The following is a 7,072-nucleotide window of genomic DNA, read 5'->3' as shown; positions in this document are numbered from 1 at the left end:
AGCAAAAATGGGTAAGAAATGCAAGTTGGGTGTGCTGAAGTGTGAGGAGCAAAAATCTTGTGGTTCCCCTCACAAACTTCTTCACAGCACAACAGTTTGGCTGGGGTCCCACCGCCAGCTCCACCACTGGCCCAGTAAGCCAAGTTAGTGAGGAGCAAGCAGCTCACTCCATGCGTGTAGCTGTGGTCAGTGTGTGTTATGTTTCCCCTCGGATCTATCCCGTGACTCCTTACAGGCTGAACAAGGGGCCAATCTGAGTCCTCGCCACCCCCCGCAATGGGCCCTGAGCTCCACGCCTGGTTAACAGCCAACAGTTTAATGTCACTAGTGTAGGGATGAGTTTGATTTTAGTTTTAGAGGCTCACTGCATCTTTGTTATGTATCATTTTATTATCTGCTGGAAGCCCTGCAGGTAAAATGACACATAAGAAGACAGAGGACACAGCAGGTGTAGCACACACCGCCGCTTTGTTTTTCTCTTATTTGGAAGTGATGTGCATGTGTTAGACTTCTTTGACTTAATACTTAATACAATGCATTTTGAATGGCATAATGTAGAACAATAGACGTCAGCAGTTAAACGGCACATTCATCACTTTTCTTGGCTCGAGTCAGCTGAAGACAGACTGTGCGTAAGCTGGTGTGCAGGACCCTTTAGGCCTTTACATGCAGATCAAAAATAGATTCTTTGGAGAAGAAATAAACCAACTCTTCTATATTGTAAGTAAATATTGTATGATACATTTATAGTTTTCATTACAGTGCAATTACTCCTGTGGATCGGCAGGTTTGGCATGGGGGCAGTGTGACTGGGACAATCTCCAGGCTGACTGACAGCATCAATGCACTGGACAAAAATAGTTTTTACGTAGGAAGAAAGAAGCACGTTTTCATGTCTGGATTTATCTGAGCTTTCCTGGCTCGCTAGAGAGGGTGTGGGAAAGTTAAAGCAAAAAACCTGGGGTGACATCAGGAGCCTGATGAGTCACAGCAGCCAGCAGCAAAACAACAAAGAACTAATGTGGTTTAAACAGCTGTCTGTGGAGATGCTAATGAAGTACACCCGATGTATAAAGACAGGTCTATAATGCGTTCGGTGTGAACTGGCCTTACCTGCACTTGTTTATGTGACTCACTGCATTTTTCACTGGCTTCCCATTAAAGCGTCAGATTGTTTTTTGGCTTTTCTTTTTGTGTGGTAGCAAAGGGTTTGGCACGGTGGGCCGCTAGGGAGGGACGGTACCAGCGGAAACACTAGAGTGCCATAGGCCCAGTGCGAGTGGTGGAGGAAAGGCGTTGGGTCAGCCCAGGCTGTACAGGTGACACCATTACACTAGTGGCCTCACTGCCTCACCTGCTCTGCTTCTCTGGTGATCCCATGTCCTGATCATTTTGATACTGTATGTTCTTTCTCCATTTTTACTGATTAGCTTACTTTAAGAATCGCTCAAAAGGGCACCAATTACAGCTGATAGTGAACTTTAAGTGGCCTCTGCTGGACTACAAGGTTGTCTACTTCAAATAATCAAAATCATAAAGTGACAGACCCAGTCCTTTATTAGGCAATGCTGGTAGGTAATCGTAGGTACTCGAATTCTTCCATGTTGCAGATCAAGGTTAACTTTTTTACTCTATCTTACTATACTGTGTGTGTGAAGGCCAGGGTTTGCTGATAGTTTATAATGCTTAATGCTAGAATGATAAATGGTGTGGATATTTTTGGTATGGTACTGCTACCCTTTTACATTTGAGAGAGCTAAATTTAGCAGCTTCTGGTACTGACATTGTTTTATGTTAATGTTGTAATGATACGTTAGCAGCTAACATAACAGATTTTATTATTAAAGTTAACATTAGACTTCTGCTGTCATAGCTTTTTATCTTACAACTAGCCTTTAAATAGACAGCATTAGCAGGTAATGTTACTCTCTGTTATATAATGTTACTACCAGGCTGATCACCAACAGGTTTGTGTGTTGTGATTATAAACAATCACATCTGGCAGCAACAGGAAAGTAATATACTCAGTTTATCACTTACTGCCCCACACATGTAAACAAACACATAACAAGTGATTTCATTGTTGTAGTGCTGCAGAAAGTCCAGCAGAAGGCAGAGTGATGCCATGGAAACACTACAGGGACACTGAATAAACACCTTTATTAGTGACATTCCACAAACCAACAAACACTTGAATGACTAATTGTCATTCTTTTTTTACATTTCTATACAGTTAAACAAGCTCGCTTATTTGAAGACATTTTTATGTAGCAACAAAAACAGCTGGAGATGAGATGTTGTTCTCACTACAGCTTTGCTTTAGAATTGTTTCTAGATATGTGCATCAACATCTGGACAGAACTAGATGTGAAGTATTAGAAATATTCCTTTCACAGTAATAAAAGTAACATGAAATCAGTACCTTCAGCTAAAAATAAAGGATATAACAGGTGCAACAGATGGAGAACTCCTGGATAATAAACACGGTGATTAAAATGAACACTGAAGTGTGAGCCCTGATAAATAAATGTAACATGCAGTCCAAATACAAATAAAACTGTTCTACTCTTAATAACACAGCTTAAGGTGTTAGTATTATTATTACTGCTGCTGTTGTCATTAGCTGACTGCTTCTGTCCTGCGGTCATTGAGGATCGACTCTGAACATTCACAGATGCACACCTTTATAGCCAAAACTACTATGATTAATATTTTTGTTCTTCAGTTTGCATGTAAAGATTTCTGCTCAAAACAAAATGTGACTTGTGGGAATTTGATCAGAACTGGCCCTAATTGTTTTTGTTTTGGAAGATGGATTCCCTTGTGGTTTTGCAGACTCGACTTCCTGTTTTACAGAGACTGGTCACCAGTGTCACCACCAATGAAAGTGAAATGCACTGTGTTGGAAACAAAGACAGTCTTTTTTCTGTTGGCAGCGATTCTGTATCAAACATCTGCACCTGTACACATAGCATGTTAGGAACAACGTGCTCCATCTGCTGAGTAGTCTTTCTGTGTCAGTGATGACATCACGCTGTCAGTGATGATGTCAACAGAGGTCAGACACCATGCTGACTTCCTCTCTCTCAGAGTACTGCTGTCGGACAGCACCAACACAAAGGGGTCTGTAATTTGATTCAGAATTGAATTTTGTTCCATTTCCAGATTTCTCTCAATTAGCTTTGATCCCAATGAGGACTGTGGACTGGCTCCTTCCCTCACTTGTTCATCAGCGGGAGATGGGGCCACTCACCCTGACTGACAGAGGGTTTTCACACAACCGGATGTGTGAAAGATGAGGATTTCTACCTGGAGATCATACACTGTGTGCTGACAACCCTCTGTGTATGTGTCATGTTTCAGCATGGCAGTCAGGCTGGAGCTCAAGATCATTTTAGTCATGTTAAAGATGAGTCCAAGTTAAAACATCCACATGACAAGTCAAAATGCTGAGATGATGCTGAGTCAAAGTACCTACCAGACAGATCTGAGTCAAAGCACCCAGGCAGCTAAGATGCGTTCAAGTGACAATATCCACAGGTCTACGGTGTTGAGACAGTGATATGAAAAGCAGTGCTGTGCACGGTGATATCTTGGTTCAGTGGCCACCTGATTATCTGGATTTGTGAAAGTGCACAAACAGGTCTTAGGATTCATGGTGTTGAACTAGGCTATTTCAATCCATAGGCTGCTTTTGTCTGCTTTCACCTTGTGACTGGACTGTGGAGGATTAATTGGTAAATCATTCAAAGAGCAGGCCACAGTCTAAGTGTCAGACCCAGATATATTTTTTAAGAAGTCCATACGTGTGGTGTCTGCCTATCCTGTACCGGAAACACAGTTGTAAACAGACGGGAAGCAGCGCACTCGGCTCGGTCACATACATTATGTTAGTGCCTACCAGTTGAATGCTGCCCATTAGCTTTGAATTTCTCTCCAAACTGTGATGCTGTGAGACCAGCTTCACGTTCCCAAAGGGTTGTATGGAGCGAGTAGGGAGGGGGAGGGCTGGGTGGACTGAAGGTGACTGTTTCTACAGTGTCGTGCTAGATTTTGAGATTTTGTTACATACATCTTTACTTTAAGATTAGACTTAAGACTTTCCTTTGTGATTTTAGTTAGGGCCTGATCAGGTGACTGAGCCTTCCCTTACTTATGCTGCTATTTTTTTGGGGGGGGGGGGGGGGGGGATGCGTTTTATTAGAACTCTGCCTTTTCCTTGTGGCTCCTTTTTTTTTGGGGGGGGGGGGGTCTTCTGTATAGTATACAGAAAGATTTTCACTGATGAAGTTTAAAGCATTAACCAACTCTTTATTAAAACATTCAGTGTTATGGAAAAGAACCATATTGACAGATATTCACAAAATTATAGTCTGTAGGATAAAAAACAGCTATTTTATAATAAAAATAAATGCATCGCGTAACAGTTAGAGTAAAAAAAAACTAAGGATGGATGAAAATGAACTAATTTCTGTTTCCAAAAAAGCGGTCATGTCACGTTACAAAAACGAATGACTCAAAACCGAGGACTTGAAAGGTGTACTAATCTTATGCGATGTTGCGCATGCGCGGTCAACACATAATGAACGAATCACTCCTCGAGACAACCCAAAGTTCTCGAGTCATGGGAAGGATTCGAACGAATCGTTCGTGAATGACACATCACTACACCAATTGTTATTGGTTGCAGCGCATTTCTTCGTTCATGTCTCCCAGTGGCCGGACAAGCAAAGTGGCCTTGCTCTACCTCAGCTGGTCCAGTGGTCATACAGACCATCTCCTCTGATGCCTCCTCTCTTATCTTAGTTGCAGTAATTTCAGTAAAAGTAACTGATGTTCAACATCTATAAGTTTTAAGTCCGGCATAAACCGCTCAGTTTCAGTCACCATTGTCTGTAAGTGGCGAAGAGATGCAACACAGTGGCACACCCCCAACACACTAGTTGGGGGTATAATTGCAGGGCAACACAGACACACCAGGCTTAAATAAAAATGCTCACAATGGCGTAGGTCAGGGGTCCCCAACCCCCAGTCCCTGGACCAGTACTGGTCCGTGGATCATTTGGTACTCGGTTGCAAAGAAAAAAATTTCGTGGTTAAAATTATAGTTATTTTTCTTTCATTAGTCTTCCGGATCTTATTTTGAAAAACAACTGTTTCTGCCTTCCCCACTTGACTCTCGCGCCATTTCACGCATCACCAACACAAGCTAACCCTTGGAAAAAAATGAGCCAAAAATAAAATTCACTGGAGACCTTACTCGGAAGGAAGGAGCAAACAATGGGACAGCAGAAGGGTCACAGACTGCCAGCAAAAAGAAAGCTGCATTTAAAAGAATATACCACGATTCCTACCTAAGTTACAGGTTAATTGCAACAGGTGATACACAAGCTCCACACCCCCTATGCATAATTTTTGGAGACCGACAAGCTAATGAAGCCATGAAACCCTCCGCCCCATTGAGACACAACATCCTGTGTTAAAAGACAAGCCCTTGGAATTTTTTGAAAGAAAAAAATGTGAACATGAAGGACAAAAACAATCATTGAGGGCCACCACTTCAACAAATGTGTCTGCGCTGAAAGCATCATTCTTAGTTACGGAGTAGACTGGATATATGGAACACAATTCACCTCTGTCAAGCTCCTAAAGTTTGCAGATGATACAACGGTCATTGGTCTCATCCGAGATGGTGACGAGTCAGCCTATAGACGGGAGGTTGAGCAGCTGGTCCTGTGGTGTAGCCACAACAACCTGGAGCTGAACATGCTCAAAACAGTGGAGATGACAGTGGACTTCAGGAAGATACCCCCCTCACCATACTTGGCAGCACTGTATCAGCAGTAAAGTCCTACAAGTTCCTGGCCTCCACTGTCTCCCAGGACTTGAAGAGGTTGTCCAATATCAGTGCCATCAACGGAAAGGCACAGCAGAGGATGTACTTCCTGTGCCAGCTCAGGAAGCCTGCCCTCCATGAAGGACCTGTACACCTCATGGGTCAAAAGGAGGGCAGAGAAGATCACTGCAGAGCCCTCACACCCTGGACATAATCTGTTCAAACTCCTCCCCTCTGGATGGTGTTACAGCTCACTGTGACCCAGGACAACCAGGCACAAGGACAGTTTCTTCCCCCAAGCCATCACTTTGATTAACACCCAGGACAGTATGACTGGACAATAACCCTCAGTGCAATACCGGTAAATATACATTGTACAGATTATACAGACTCGTACAGGTCTCTATTTTTAAATACTCCATTTTTATTCTATTTTATTTTGCTTCCTAATGAACATTCCTTTGTCTGTTGTTGTTGTTGCATTGTTTATTGCCTGTTTATACTGTTTATTTTGCATTGTTTGCATTGTTTATTGCTTGTTTTGTTATACTACACAGCTTTATGTTGGTTTACTGTTTACTTTCCCCTTGCTGTTGCCTTGCATGGGGATATGTACATGCACATTGAGAGCTGCTGTACCAGAGTCAAATTCCTTGTGTCCAACACACCTGGCCAATAAAGCTGATTTTGAAAAAAGTACTGTGGGGAAAGATGCCCCCAGGGGCATTTTAACCATAACCACTTGGGGGTATTTTGGCCCTGATGTGATTTTCAACATATCATTAAATATCAGACAAGCCCAATTTATATTTTGTTCCAAACAAATACCCAGGTCTGCCCATGAACCTCCTCATTGTGTTAATGATTTTTTTTTTCTGTCTGCCTTTGCCAAAACATACAGGTCCTTAAATCCCAAGAAGGAAAATTAGATCAAGTTACCGAGTGCAGATGTCAGCAACAGAAACTGATAAAATGAACCTTTAAAAGCACTGGATGTTTGGGCACATAGGCAACACAAAAACGTTAGCTTTGTTGATATTTGGTGGTCACAGGTGGAGTTACATGTGGGAGGGTATCTTCCCCCATTCTACCCTGTCGTCCTGGTGTGTGTGTGTGTTCTGATTGACCGGACACGTGAGTCAGGTAATCAGCAGTGAGTAGGTCAGGGATAGTTGGAAAACGAGCAGGGCGGTGGCTCTTGGGGACCAAGACTGGCAGCCCTGGATTAGAGGATGA

Source organism: Monopterus albus, unplaced genomic scaffold, assembly GCF_001952655.1.
Source record: "Monopterus albus unplaced genomic scaffold, M_albus_1.0 scaffold198.1, whole genome shotgun sequence".
Classification (NCBI taxonomy): domain Eukaryota; kingdom Metazoa; phylum Chordata; class Actinopteri; order Synbranchiformes; family Synbranchidae; genus Monopterus; species Monopterus albus.
This window is presented reverse-complemented; position numbering follows the sequence as displayed.